Source organism: Stegodyphus dumicola, chromosome 7, assembly GCF_044657685.1.
Source record: "Stegodyphus dumicola isolate Sdum_Otavi_A_Nest chromosome 7, ASM4465768v1".
Classification (NCBI taxonomy): domain Eukaryota; kingdom Metazoa; phylum Arthropoda; class Arachnida; order Araneae; family Eresidae; genus Stegodyphus; species Stegodyphus dumicola.
This window is the reverse complement of record NC_140774.1, coordinates 52200310-52216636: the sequence shown is the minus strand read 5'-3', so window position 1 is coordinate 52216636 and position 16327 is coordinate 52200310. Positions and strand designations below refer to the sequence as shown.

At 33.1% G+C, this 16327-nt stretch overlaps 1 long non-coding RNA gene across 1 annotated transcript in view; it reads left to right on the top strand.

Annotated features, from left to right (window-relative positions):
• Positions 1–9116, top strand: part of LOC146996184 (uncharacterized) — an 81158-nt gene extending 72042 nt beyond the window's left edge. The window contains exons 2-3 of the long non-coding RNA XR_015041868.1: positions 457–548; positions 8390–9116. This is a non-coding gene — a long non-coding RNA (uncharacterized LOC146996184). The remainder of the gene's footprint in view (positions 1–456; positions 549–8389) is intronic.
• Positions 9117–16327: the final 7211 nt, after the last annotated feature.

The window sequence follows — 16327 nt, the reverse complement described above, 5'->3', positions numbered from 1 at the left end:
AACTCTTCTCCCAAACGAGTACACATAAAATGGTGCAAACAGGAAGTGATGCATTAAAAGAGCGGTAGCAGAAGATGTGAGAAATCCCGTTCTTTTAAGCATCCTTTAAAAGATCTCGAAGCCTCGAGTCAAGGAGCAAGAGTTAACATCGCGCTAAAGAGAAATGAATTGCAAAGAGGACGTAATTTTAAAACGTCGATGTTTCACATATGTTCAATGAAAACCGTTTGCCTTTTTATGTACTTAATGAGTTAAAATTTAAATTTAAAACTCCTTTTATCCCAATAACTGTACATCAAATATTTTTTTTGCCACATGTGATTAATGGCGATAGTACTGGGCAACACAAACAATGGGTTTATATAATATTTGCTATTATTATACGAATTCACATATCGTTTTTCAAGTATTTTAAGTCTTGTAAGTACTTTTAAGTCATTACGTTTTTCAATGCAGGAAACATGAAACATCTGCGGTGCAAGCATCGGGACCTTCCGACCTTCCGACTGCCAACCGGACGTGCTTACCAATTACACCAAAGACAAGAGGTAAGAAAAGAAAGAATTCCTTACACATGTTGTATTTTAATCCCTTGATTCCCAGTTTAATAATAGAAAGGCGTTTTTTATATTTAATTGAATGACAGTTCGACTAAGATAAAAACACACTTGTAATTTGCGTAGGAGAAAAAAAAGTATGTATATAAAACTCGCGTTTGTGCACTTTGTTTATGTAAGCCAATGCAGCTATTGGCTTTTCTCCAGCGATTACATTTTCCTTTTCTGCAAACATCGCATCGTCCTCCACAGAACCGTAGAAAACGCACGCAAAGCTGTTTTTCCTACTTCTGTAAAGAAATAGGTCACAAAAATGTGTGTCTAAATATACGAGGAAACGAGAAGCACCCAAACAAATCTCTTTTTAGTCATTTCGTTGCACCGATTGAAGGAGTTGCGGAGAACATTTGCACTTAAATTTGTCCTCGTTTCTATCGCAGCATAGCAACTTTTTTTAATTTTCTTTTTCTTCTTTCCTCCTCTCTTGCTGGGGCAACGATTATTTTGTGTTAATTTCGAACATCAGATATGTGAAATCGTAATAGAAGTTTCATTTTCCAAACGATACTAAAATGTCCTTTTAAAGCAGTAGTTAACTTTTTTAATTAACGTGGAATGACCGGTGGTGGGATTCGAGTAGTTTCCCAACCAGCCAGTGTAACGTAAACTATCGGTGCACAAAAAGGATGACTGCAGTTTTTAAGAATCTCGAAGAAAGATACTCTGATAATTTTTTTTTTTGTATGTGGTTACTAAAATAACTTTTAACATTTTATCTCCATTACTGATACATAAAGATGCGAAAATTTACAAATGGAACAGTCTGAGAGACGGAATCACCGCTCTTAAAACATGACAAAAGCAATTATTTACAAATTTATTTATTTGCATGTTTTTAAAACTCCTTTTTACACCAATGCATCCTGCTCATTAAAAACACAAACAATATGCAAATAATAGAGAATAAAATAAAAACGTAAGGAATATTGCAGCATCTTAAAACAAATATAGAAAATTCGCGCATCTCAATATGATGCGTAAGAAATAAGGTTGTCAATTGTTCCGATGTAATGTGAATATGAGTAAATTTTCCTCAGGAAGTCCTCCACGAAAGCATTCGTCCTAAAGTAATTAACCTCGTATGCTTAGCCATGCTAAAAAAACCAAATCTTTTTCTTTCTATCCACTTCAGTTTCAATTTATTTGTATTTAAGTTGGAAAACTCAGGTTTGGGGGATAAAATTTTAGCAGCGCAGACTTTTTGCGAAAAATTGCCTAGATAAATATCACAGTTTTAGCAACGAGCTCTCGCAGCTAAATGTGTTTCTGGTTCTTCCAAGCCGGCTGAAATCTGCTTCTGAAGATAACGCTCCGTTATAATTCGAATCACTCGTACAACACTTTATCCTGAATAAAAATCATTTGCCAGACTCTAGCAAATGGATGAAACAGCTGAACTGTGGTATTCGAACCGGGTTTGAATCCTGGTCTTGTTAAGCGAGGCTTTCGTGAATTTGCTCGTATGAAACAAAAGATATAAGCCATCTTACATTAAAATAATCCTCTATGAAAAAATCCCTCCTTTCAATTTTATTGCTTTGCTATAACTAGGTAATCTAGCCAATTATCAGATCAGTCGGCTGTGTTACAGATTAAAAGCATTGTTACGTGCTTGAAGGTTCATAATGAATTGAAGTCGCACAGAAACGATGATTGCTTGATTAAATATATCTTTCCAAAAGAAACACTTTGAAATTTTCCATAAAAGTAATCGTACAGCATTTCTCAATCTAACAGAGTAAAACCAGAAGTTATTATTTAAAATTGCTGATAACGGTAAACACAACACAATGCACAGCGCATCCAAAGAGCGAAGCTTGCATGATCTCTCAACACCCCGACGACAGCTCTAAACTAAAAACTGAGGAACTGATGCTATCTCTGGTCTTATATACACTGGTGTGCAAAAATTAAGGACGAGACGGTTTTTTTCAATATAACTTTGTACAAAAGCTTTCCAAATCAACACATTTAATACCGTAAGATCCCCAATACGTAAGGACATGAGTAATGTAAGCAACACTTACTAAAAGAGAAATCAGAGGGATAAAAAGAAGCTTTGTTGAAAAAGTAGCATGGAGCGCAATGCGACGTCCAGCAAGAAACATCCGGTCTTTAATAGGGAATATGATCTCCCCTGGCTGCTAGGCAGGTTTCACAGCGTCTGCCCATGCTGAGAATGAGGGTGTCAATGAGTTGTTGAGGCATTGCTGCCCATTCGTCTTGCAGCGCCAATCGAAGCTCCGGAATCGTTACTGGTGGTAAGGTACGAGCTGCCAAGCGTCTGCCTAGAAAATCCCATACATGCTCGATGGGATTGAGATCCGGAGATCGTGCCGGCCAATCCATACGTTCAATATCCTCACTCTCTAAGAGCTGTTCGGCAGCTACTGTGCGATGACATGGTGCATTGTCGTCCATGAAAAGGAACTGCGGACCCATAGCGCCTCTAAAAAGACGCACATATGGAAGAAGAATCTCGTTACAATAACGGGTCTCGTTGACTGAACCTGCGTCGAAGATGTGAAGGTCTGTACGACTACCAAACATGATGCCTCCCCAAACGAGAACACCGCCACCTCCATACCTGTACCTTTCAATGATGTTCGAGGGACGATTGCGGTTTCCCCGCTCTCTCCAGATGAGTATGCGATGAGAATCGCTACTCAGACTGAATCTGCTCTCATCTGTAAAGAGTACTTGTCCCCATTCATTGTCTCTCCAATTCCGGTGTTCCCGGCACCACAGAGAACGCCTTCTCCGATGGGCAGGCGTTAGAGATGCACACCGTACAGGGCGTCGTGCAAACAGACCACCACCGTGCAGTCTTCTGGCCACGGTAAAACGCGATATCGGTCGTCCAGTCGCCTGTGTCGTGTGTCTAGCGATTTCTCCCGTTGTCTGCCGCCTGTTTCTTCTGGCCTGTAAGGCAATGTACCGGTCATCTGCGGATGTGGTTCCTCGTGGACGACCACTACTAAACCCCCGGATAGCTGTTCCTGTAGTTTGAAATTGTCTCCAAAGTCGTAAAACGATGCTGTGAGCAATTCCGGACTCTGCAGCCACACTTGTCACACTGCGGCCTTCCTCCAACTTCCCAATGATTCGACCTCGGGTAAAAGCATCCAGATGTCGTCTAACAGATTGATTATTCGCCATTTCTCGCTGAGGCAGGAACTCGGTGTGATTTTAACTGCTATACGGCGTGCAATCTCTTTGCCAGAAATACTGATCTTACACCGACAACATGCTTTATACTACTCAGACACTCCCCCATTACGTCTACCTGCATATCTGCGCATGTGCTACCGTACATCACCTTACTTAATCTCCTGATTGTGGTCTTTCTGTCCGCTCTGCCTCTTCGTTCAGCTGATATGCTAATTTTTCGACTTCGTCCTTAATTTTTGCACACCAGTGTAGTTTTCACTCCGCAGCTAAAAAATCTCTAATACCTTCCATTTCTCGGAATTACTGGAAGTACAGGACTTTAACCGTCAATTTCTCAAATTTAAAGTTTCATCTAAGGGCCAAATACGGTTATGGTTACATATAAGGATCAATTACAGTTATACAGGAACCGGACCAAAATCTCCCCAAACAGTCGCCAAGTTTGGTTATTTTTGCCGATTTCTCACCGAATTTGGTAACAAAAATTAGTCGTCAAAACCATCGCTAGCTTGGCGATATCTCGCCAATTTAGCGGGACAAGCATTTACTTCAATGTTAAATAGATTTGCTTCTGTAATTTTATTTTTCTTTGCTTTTTCAAGCTGTTCGTGTTACAATTTGCAAAAGATACTAAATTTTCACATATAATTTCACTAAAATTATTTACGTATGTACAAAATCCGTAAAAGTATTGCAAACTAAATCAAATATATTATTAAAATATAAAATAAGTTTTTTTAGAAGTGCGTATATTGGTTTTAAGTAATTTAGTTTATTAAATAGTTACGTTTTGAAAGATAAATCGGTAAATCGGATATCTTGTCTAAAACCATTTACTGTATCACATATATAAGAAATGCGTAGTGGACAGCGAGACATAACATACGCTGAAAAAATTTGGAAAATTTCCTTCGGAAACATTTCTATCATCAAACGTGTCATAATACGCAGCTAATTTATTCCTTTGTTCTACCTTTCTTCCTTTATTTGAAAGTAAAGAAATGTGAAAAATGAAATTGATATTTGTTGAGAAAATTCATTATAAAAGGTCTTAGACCACTTTACGACGGACAGCCAGCAACACCTCCAGTAACTTTTAAAAGCTTTCAATATTATTTAAAGACATTTTAATTTAAGTACTTTAAAATTAAAAGAAATCACTAAGTAAAATAAAAAAAAAAGAAAGAGAAGTGAAAAAAGGGCTTAGATACATCGAACTGTCAACTGCGTAATAAATGAGACTGATTACAATACCGCCAATAAAGAAAATGAACTGCCTTGGCCCCACTTGCATATTGATCCATTAAACTTTACCAGCTGGCCAAACAGGAAATGAAAAATTAGTTTAGAAACGAGTTAAGCTTTTATGTGAATATAAATTTATGCTTTATAATAAATTCAAGCTAAGCTTATATGATATTTGATTAACGTTAAGCTATATTAATGACTAACGACTGTTTTGTAAAAAAATATATTTGTAGAAAGCAATTGAAAGTAATTTTTGGCCTTATATTAATTCACAGAAATATCTCCTTAGTTCAATTAATACACAAAATATTTTTATTTGGTAGCCAAATTGGACATTTTGGTGGTAGCGTAAATGCATTTTTAATGATCTCAGTCAGGTGGAGGAGGGATCATCTTAGAGAATATTGCTGCATTTGTCGATACCGATGCTCATTTATTGTATTTTCCTTATACTGGCCACTTTCAGAGGTCCTTATTTGAGGAAATCAGTCTAAAAAAAAAGTTTATTTTATTTATAAAGAAGCTAGTTAAATATTTATTTATTATTTATAGCTCTTTAGCTAGTTAAGTATTTATTTTTCAGTCTTATTTATTTATTTACATAATTCGAAGCAAAGTCATGATACGTTTTTGTAAAAGTAATATCAGTTTGCGGTCTGAAAACAATTCACTTGCAGTTCAAAAGATTCGCACCCACATATGTTTACACAACGTGTTCGACCTTTATTTGCGAAACATTTGTCGTAGACATCTATTTTCAATTACAAAAATGTCAAAAATATTCATCCAGTGGCAATTTTTAATTTTAAGAACTCAATTTTATTAAAATTACGAAATACACGTTCTTTATACGTTTATCCGGTGCTTACATTTAGAAATATTTTCCATTCATTCTAAGAAATAAGGCACAAAAATGTTGCCCGTCTGACAAAATTGACCAAGATGTTTGATATTCAGTTACCCTACACAAACCGAAAAGTGTTAGGTTTTTATTTAAACAGGTTATTATTTTTAATTAACAAGTTATCAAGATTTACATATTCACTTTAACTTCACTTTTCCGTATTCCTCAACAGAGTGCTAATGAGGTATCCAGTATTTAAAAGATTTTTGGATTTTAAGACAGCATGTTTCGGGCTTTGCGTGCACGTTCATGTTAGTTCCTTTCTGCGCGGATAGTTGTATAATTATTCGGATTTGCTTTATATCGCTGCCGACATTTCATTCTGAGACTCCGGTAGAATTGAGCCAGCTTAGAGTAATATTTAATTTTGTACTCCTTGAGTACTGTTACTCGCTTGATTTAAATCTGAATGCTCTGTTTATTTACATCGCCACCAAATGTGGCTGATATTGCAATACCAGAGAAGTGTATTTGTGTTCTAAAGTCTGTTTAAATAGAAAGTCTGTTTAAACATTCTCTCGATTTTATAGTTTTTAAGACATATCGATAATTATCTTTACGTCTGTTGGGGTTATTGGACTAATTGCCAGTTCCATGTCAACTAAAACTTCACAAGTGGAACTCTTGTTATTGTACTAACTAAAAATAAAATATCGGTTTACAAAAAGGCTTCTGATGTTAGGAGATTAAGTGACGAACATTTCTAGGCTGATTATTGTGAAAAATATTGATCAATATAATTTTTTTCTCAGAATGGAAACCTTGTTCACAGAATCTTATAAAATTCATGTTCTAGAAAATAAAAGTAGGCTTCAGTGTCGGCCCGTAGGCAGTTCGTAATGTTATTAGCATTAATTACAAAATTAAAACATTTGTACTTTAATGAATTTTTATACGCTTAACAGATTATGCTTCTAAAGTATAAAACTTCAATTCATGAGAATATTAATAACGTATTTTTAGACTTTAAAATTTTTAAATTACTTGTGTGAAAGTTCTTTCGGCATACCAAATGTAACAAAGTTTTAAATTTACTAGTAAATCACGAAAGAATATCATCGAATGCAATTTAAGAGGAGAAAAAACAATCTCGAATTATTCTAATTTATTTATTAACCGACCTTTCAATGCAGATTGAAAATAACATAAAATATTTCACATTTTGAAATTAAATATCTTGGCCAATTTTTGTCGCACGGAAATCAAATTTTCTGTATTTTACTTTTCATAATAAGTGGAAAAAGTTACTTAGTATAGGGGCTAGAGAAGTGTACAAAAAGAATTAGTTCGTAATATTAAATAATTGATTACTTTAAATTTGAAAATCTCAAAATATGAATATTTACCTCATTTAAAATGTATGTCTGCGATCAATGGTAGCGAAAGTGAAAGATAATTCATGGTGAAATATTGCAAAACAGTTCACGATATCTTACCTTAGAAAAGGCGACTGTGTGTGCCTTTCACTGTTAAATGCTGCATTAATTTCATTCATTTATTTATTTATATTGTGTATTCGCTATACTATTTATATTTGGTATGTAAACTGATGAAAATATCTGAATGATTTTCTCTGAGTTAACAACTGAAACTGTAAAAAGAGTTCCAAATTTTCTTTTCTTTCTTTATTTATTTGTTTTTGTTTTCTGGCATGTTTATTCACAAAGTTTAAACGAACTGTTACTACACAAGAATACTAATTCAGTATCTGAAAACATTGGAAAACATCGAAATGATTAATTTAATTATTCTATGTTTTGAAGCTGTGGATGGCAATGATTTGTAAAGCAATTTAAAATGGAATTCTAAGTTTTAAAAGTGTTCCACCTGTTTTCTACTATTTCAGTTTTTTTATTCCTGAAGTTAAACCTGTGCATTCATCATATGAGCAGTGAAAAGATGAAGCAGTCTTGTCGGGTCTTTAATACTACCCCAGGTTGAATATTATTGACTAATCTAGTCTGTTTTAGATGTGTGTCAGGAATCTACTTTTCTAGAAAGCTATGTTGATCAGGAAAAAATATACTGCTTTATGTAAAATTACGATCACAATATGAATTAAATATGCAGAATACTCGCAAAGAAGAGAAAATAACAGTTACAATTAAAATGTTTCATTTATTAAGTGCTTTTCTGTGCTTCTTATGCGACATCGCTTTTAAAAAAATAAATGCAAGCTACACAACTCCTTCAGATTATTTTGGAAACAGGTAAGATTTATTTTTACTACTTAAAATTTTGAATTTTAGGTTTGTAATAATATAATCCATAGGATATTATAAACATTATTATAGTCTGATTTTATGATTTGCATTCTGTGAATTGCTTGATGTTAGTTTTAAGATATTATTAGGTGAATGAGTTTTAAGGTATGAGTTACCGAAATCTGTTATTGTTTACTTTAGTTATTATTTATTGTTATATTAGTTATCATTCCTAACATTATCAGTGACATCAGCATCTTGGTTAATATGATTCACAAAGGCGAAGAGGAAAAAAATGGCGAAGAAGAACGAAGAGGAAAAAAAAATATTTCTGGCGTGGACGTGTATCTGCAGCTGATAGTATTCCAAAAAAAAAAATAAATAAATAAATAAATAATAAATATGTATTTTCTTATTTAGTAAAAATAAACACTCGAAACAAGAACTTCAATATACATTTTATTTTAAAAGCTTTTTTTTTAATTATAATTATTATTATCATTCGGAAATAGTGCTAAAAAGTGATTGTAATCTCAACAAAAGATGAGATTTCAAAAAATATTACAAATAAAAAAAAAAGATTACATTTAAAAATATGCATATGTACCTAAGGAAATGAAAATAACTTCGACATCTCAATTTTAAACCATTACAGTCGCACTCAGTTTATCGTTGTTTACATTTAGAAGTAATGTTTTCCAAAAGGAGAGTAATTAAAAACAATTTGAGAGAGATCATTGAGAGTTAAAAAATATTAGTTCTCTCCGGGCTCTCGACCACAGTTAACATTAACATACCAAACAATAATCGAGTCAAATGACGGGGGGGGGGGATTGAAAATAAGGACTGAGCGTTGCACTGGGCACAGGTACGTTGGTTAAGCATTTGAATTTAAACCATTATTCAAATCTTTAGAGTAGATTTCTTATTGTATCCATAATTCATTATCAACATCTTTAGGCGTTTTTTACAGCAAATATTCTTGAGAATAGCTTTTAAATCTGTAGTTAAAAAAATTTTAAAAAGGAATTGTGGTCTCACCCGGCAGTCAATCGGCCAATCAATTTTTAAATCAATCGGCAGCATGCACTTTTTCTCGAATTCGGTTTATTATAGGTCTCGCTCTCTTATTTTCTATTACCAGTACATTTCTATGCTTTTAGTTTCCTTTCAGTAGTTAAAACTTTCTCTTTCAATAGTAGTTTGTCGATCACATTAATGTGTGCTCCTAATTAATTGCATACTACTATATAGGCCGTATCGACTACATCAACCGAAAAACGCCTGAGATCTTTCACAACTTTTTGCTTCCGATCATGTATGTAATGGTTGCTTCGAGACATAGCTCGATAACTCGACAAACAGGCGGCAAAAGATCAACGAGTCAAAGGTTTCGAATAAAATATAAAATAAATTATTTAAATAAATTTTTTATAGGTAGGTATACTTGAAAATTCATTAAGCGACTAAAATACGATAATAATATATCTATAGCCTTTTAACTATTCCAGTAAGTAAAAAATATAATGCCACTTTTTTTTTTTTACATTAAGTTGAAAATTAAAACAGCTTAGAAAATAAAGAATATTTGTTTGATAATTATCGTGTTGTAACTAAAGAATGTTTGAGTTTATTCTAAGTATCATATTTTTCCTATACTTAATACTACGCAAACGGAGGAGTTACAATGCAATCAATTTTCATTTCTAATCTTGATTTTTATACAGTACTAGAAATACTGACTTTTATTCTGTACTATTAGTACTACATAGTACTATGCATCATGTTGCACTAAGAACGAATCATCGTCATAGACATCCGGCATCTGGTGGTGGTAATGTGCAGTTTCTTTTATCAGCCCTTTATTTTAACCGTAACGACAACAGTTCTAGACTAACGGTATACTGATATAGCTTCAACTTAATAAATGATAACTAATAAGTCATAAACAAGTAATAACGTATTTATCTGAATTGAGCAGGATACTTGAAAAATTGCATCGAGTCCTACAAATTATGTTTGGTAAATCTTGGAGGAAACTTCAGAAAACATTTTCACAATATCATTTGTCCATGGAAGTCACCGTTACGAAAGTACAGCTAATTTTTCCTCTTTCCATCTTCGCAAGCATAGGATTGAATTTTCAAATCTGCATAACACTTGACCCAAGGATTTTGCAAAAACCTGCAAAGATCACCTCAGAACAACAACTTCCTGTCAGTCAGTCTTTTACTCTCAACGCCCTTTTTGAACTCCGAACCAGTCTCGACAAACTTTAGGCGGGACTTTACTGGTGCGATAATAACAGCAACTGATGAGAAAACGCAAAGGCCAATTTTCGAAATCTTCCAGAAATCCATGGCACAATTTCCTTAACATTGACCCACATTTGGAATGTCTTGCGTTGCTTTTATGAGTGAGCCATTTAAAAAAAAAGTACCCGATCAATTTTTGTATTGTTTGTTTACACTTGTGTATTGCTTATTCCTCAAGAACTAACTGTCACTCACGCGTGACCGTCACCCTTTGCCCCAACCTGTCTTAATTGTATTTTTCCTTTTTTTTTTTTTTTTTCTTAAAATCTTCGAGTGTTGTTTCTTCTTTGAGTTCTTTATTCGTGGTTAAAGCACTGAACCGTTCTTTCGGAGTACGTGTGTAATAGCTGTGGTTAAAACAGTTGGTTGGTTGATTGCTTCGTTTTGCATCGTTGTCATCAATGCGTAAACTTTGCTGTCACTGTTTACCGTGGGAAAGTGATACCTTTTATACTACTTTTCTTTATCTCGGATTCTATCGAATTCCAGACACTACCCGTGTCACTGATTCCTCTGAAGTTAGAAAGGAATTAGAGGAAAAAGAAAATATAAACGATTTGGCAAAACTAAAAATTAAGTCTTTGAAGATTTACTATACCGTGGGCTATGCAGCTAAGGATATACAGGAATATACTCGGGATGTTTCTTTTTTTCCCCTCCTAGTTAAATAAAGCATTTATTAATTGAAGTACATTTACTAGCCTGAAAGAAACTGAGAGTTTCATATTTTTAGTTGGATCTTTTTTTTTAATTTTTGGAGCAAAGCGTAAAGTTTTCAGGCCGAGAAAGGCATCCACGACACTACAATTACTATAGTTTCGTTCAAGCAGTATGATGACTGTGGATATTGAAATACCTCAGTTTAACTTAAAGATTAACATAAAAGTGATGCATGTGCACACACATATACATATATATTTATAATGAAAAAAGTTACTAAAAGGTACTTGCGATAAAAACATGAATTTTATTTTCAATATAAAACTTTCTGGCGAATAAAATCAGCGCAATTCATGCCAGAGGGCAAAAGATACAGGAAAAATATAGCAAGCATGAAGCAGGTGCCACTTTAAAAATTTGGAGCTTATAAAATTTTCATGTCTTTTAAGAAGTCAGAAAAGCGGAGGGAGAGGAAAGGACTATGTTACTGGGATAGATTTAAAGTGGTGAAGTTTTTTTATTTCTCGACAGAGAGAGAATGACTTCATCAAAAGCTTTGGCACAGGCAAATGATTTCACTTCGCTTTCTGCTAGAAGAGCATCATCCAGTAGCGTTACATAAAAATTATAGGATTTGTATTAAATTTGGAATAGTCCACGTCAAACAGGTGATTATAAGCATGCTACTATTTTTAGGGCAGTAGGGGAAATTACAGTGTTAAAAGAGAGACTTCTTTGGAGCTAATGCAAACTGAAGTTACGGCTAATTAATTCATTAAAGAGCTCTCTTTCAGGAGCAAAAATTTTACTTTTTTCTCCTGAATTTCCCTGAAGAAGAGCGATCTATGTTAATTGCCTTCCAAATCGATATTTTTATTAAACCTCTATTATAATTAAGACTTTTAGACACTTTGAAGGCTTTTAGTGTTTCCAGTAAGCGAGTTCGTGCTCTGGCAAAATAAAAATGCTATCTCCATGAAGGAAGTATTAGTTTTAAACTTCGTGCATAAGCATTCTAGTGAAATAAATTCTTATATATATTTTGAATAATTAAATAATTTTCTGAAATAAGTGAAATAACTCTTTACATATCGTTCATTTGCATAACGTTCAGAATGGTGAACGGAGACATTTGTGTCGAAATAGGATAAAATACCTTAATCCTTAGTGATGATTATTATTTGTTCATAATTATCAAATGGGGGAAGAATCCTAAATTTTATCGTATCTGAATCCTAAAAGGGTTCTCTAATCCTTCATACGTGGAATAATATTAAAAAAAAAGGAAAGCAAGAAAGAAGAACTTTACAGCTATAAACTATGAAAGAATTCAGATTTTAACTTCGCACAGAGATTTAATAAGGTTTTTAACTCTGTCGCTGAACTCTTGCTTTGCTCTTAGACTCACTCCTAATACAAAGTTTTCTGTCTTTATTAACATTATTGTCTTAACTTTATTATTAAACATCGCTTTCTTTGCAGTCACGTCACGTAAAATTGAACTTGTAAAGTCAAAAAATTTGTAAAGCAGTGTATTTTTAGATTCCCGATGCAAAATTAAACGTTGTCGTACATTTTTCTATTGTTTTCAGTGTTCAGTTTTTTATAGCAAGTTGACTTACGCAGCTTTTGTCTTTTTTATTATTAACGTTTTACCTTTTTAATTTTACATATAATATTTCTTCAAAAATTATACCTGGCGATAACATTTGGTAGTAACATATTGAAAAGTGACGCGGATCGAAAAGTGGATCGAGGCTAATAGCACCTCAGGTGCTAAACATTTTGATTAAAACAAAATTTAAATCTGCGTTTCTTGAAAAGCAAGTTTAAGGACACATTTTTTAAAAAATGCACCGATATTGATCAAATATATAAATTTTTAATAATTTTTTTAAAATACATATGTATTTATTAAATATATAAGATTTTAACATAATTTAAAAATATATCTCTGTTACCGTGAAAGACCGAAATTGGAGAATGTCGACTTTCACCGGAGAATATCAACATTCACCAAATACGTCGGTGAAAAACCGAATATTTCACTACATTCTTGTATATTCGGACCGTCACCGGTGTATGACGACAATCACAGATATGCTCTGGTGAAAGTCGAAAAGAGAGATTATAAAGTGCCATAATATTTTAAGTTGTTGCAATAAATAAGATTTGATCACATAATTTAGTAAGTTTTTTATTACTGTTATTTTATTTTCTCATTTAGAACGTACTGTATAATTAAGTGAGCTTTTAACTTCTATTATTTTCCTTTCTTATTTTGAATGTATTGTGTGTTTTAGATTGTTTAGGTTCTCATGTTCTTAAGTTCTTATTTCAAGTGTCAAGTGCGTTTATTCGCGACTGAATTACGGAGAAGAAAATATAATATTGTTATATGTTCAACATTCACCATTAGTACATGGTGAATGTCGACATTGACCGGTGTAAGTCAGAAATAAGAATATTTGGAAAATATTTCGGACATACACCAAGAGACAATGTGAATGTTGACATTCACCGGTGAAAGTCGACATTCTCCAGATTTCGGTGTTTCACCGTAACATCTGCATTTAATAAAAGTACACAAATGAAATTTAGCAAGTGAAGTACATAATTAAAACTGTTGAATCATTTCTCATTTTGTTAACACAGGTTGTCAAAAGATATTTTAATAACAGTTCAATTGTTATCGCAGTTTTTTAGAATCCATCTGCAGATGTAACGTATAAAGATAAAAGGATTACTTCGAAAGTTATTAAACACGTAGAATTATGTATAGAAAATTAAGAGTAAGGCATACAGAGCATACGAACTGTTATTGGTTATCCAGGGTACCAATTCCACTTTCTAAATTTTGATTTAAACCGCGTAACTACTTTTAGATTAGTATGCGAACGACGAAAAGCTGAAGATTCGAATCTTTTCAAGATTTGAGGGAATCGAGGAGTTAGGTCCTTCATTCTAAATAATTACTGAATATTACGCGCATATATGTACAATATTTCAGAGTGCAGTTATAATCTCTGCAATACTACTGAATGGCAAGGAGTAAAAACTGCAGGAATTTACAGAATTATTACAGCAAGTGGAAGTTACATCTGATCAAATAAAAGCTTTTCCGATAGACAATCAGTTTAATCAAAAATAAATGTTCAGCGACAACTCGATAAGATGTTTATATCAAGTTTCGCTAATGTAAGATATTGTTGCTCCGAAGATTTTCACCACATTCTAAATTCTTTTGAGGGTCAAAAGTAAACAAAGACTACAGATAACTAAAGCATACGTAAACACGTCTAATGATAATTATCAGGGTCATTTAAAATTCAAGCTCATGACGCAAAACTTTCAATGAAACGAGATTGCGCAACTTTTCGAGAAAAGTTAAATCACTGATTGATACAGTCCCTAAATTTCATTTTTTTTTCTTTTTTAATATGTTGTTTACTTTCATATAATAAGCTTTAAGAACAATAAACCCTGTTCATGTATGTTCATGAACTACTTCAATCAGACTTTTACTAAAGAAAAAAAAAATATTATCAATTTGAAAACTTGCTATAGTAATGTAACACGTCAAAGAAGAGTCAAAGCTTTTTGAACTTCAAACATTTAAACAAAATATTAAGGTAATTAAAAAGATTAAAAATTATGAACATAAAAAAACTGTATTCTGTTGTTGCTATTCGTTTTCTGTTTTAACTCTTGAAAGAGTTTTAAGTAAAAAATTATGATTGAGTTACGAGATTAAGAAGCAATTTTCAAAAAATTTCAAATTTTGAAAACAAAACAACAATATATTTTTTAAATAGTTTTGCATCTTTCTTTGTTGGTTGTGGCTGTTAACTTTCAGCCTGTAAAGATGCAGAGTAACATCCATATATCTGTATTGCAAGGTAGGAAAACTTGCATACAGTATAAGTATGAAAACTTGTTCATCTCGCATATTAATATTTTAAATTTATACCATTCAACCTGTCCGATGTAACCAGTTTCGATATGTCGGGCTTTATCTTCGCTAATTTCGCGCACAAGTGAAGTTCAAGCTGTGACTGTGTCCTACATTTATTTTTATATAATTAGATGGCTGAATTACAGTTTTTCGAAGATATGATATGTTAGAGACTATTAAAAGTTTTATAGTTTTCCCGAAAATGTAATTATCTCCTCTTTTTAACCCAAAACTGCGTAACCTATCTTTTTTTTTAATTCATTCATGAAATTTCTGTCGTACAAAATATCTAAATGATGATATCGTTCTTGAATTGAAACATTATCTAGCACAGATAACGCATAATAGAAATAATAACAGCTTAACAGGAAACAGATATCTTATCCAACTTTCATTTTCTAAATTTTCAGAAAAGTAGGGATGAAAATCAATTGTTATTTTCTTTACATTTACTTAGTTGCTAATGTCTTAATGAACCAAGTTTCTTGCCTTTCATATCATTAATTATGAGTTCTGGTTTTTTTCACAGGTACATTTATGAACTGTAGAATTTATTTCGTTCACTTTCCAAAAATATCGAACCAATGCGCTAAACTGGATGTCCAAAATTTATTAGTCCAAAACAACTACAAGGTTTATTTATGTTAATTAATCAATTGTTTTCTGTTTTGAATCTATACTGTCACTTCTCTCTTTCCGTTTACTTGCCAGAATTCAAAATTAGCTCACGAGTATTTAAGTGAGGGTTTGAGATTGTTTAGTCAGAGCGTGTTTTGCCTGCTGAAGGCCACGTTACTAGTTGTTATTCTCAGATAATCATTCCTGTCTACGCTGCTGCTTTATTCTTGCGAAGAGTACTGTTACGCCAGTGTAGGCTTGAGAGCCAACTTTCACGTTTAAACTTCTCTGCGTAGCCTTTGGCTAATAAATGCTTATATTTAGTTTTAATTTAAAATTCTACTTTTAAGTCCCGCCATAAATGCTGGTTGATCGGTAAACACCAGGTGTGCCTTCTGTTCAGCTTACTTAGTTTTAAATAAAAGGGTCTTTCACACCATTCTTAAGTTCTGTTTCATATCAGACATAGCGATAAGTCGTTTACACGTCTATTGGAAAATTTTCCACCAGTTACATTTAGTTACAGGCACAGCGGCTACATAGTGATAGAATTAAAATTTGGATTTTATCAAGAATACTTCGGCTTTTAAACGTACTTCAAAGATTCTAGTTAAAATTTTCCTCTTGATCATCAT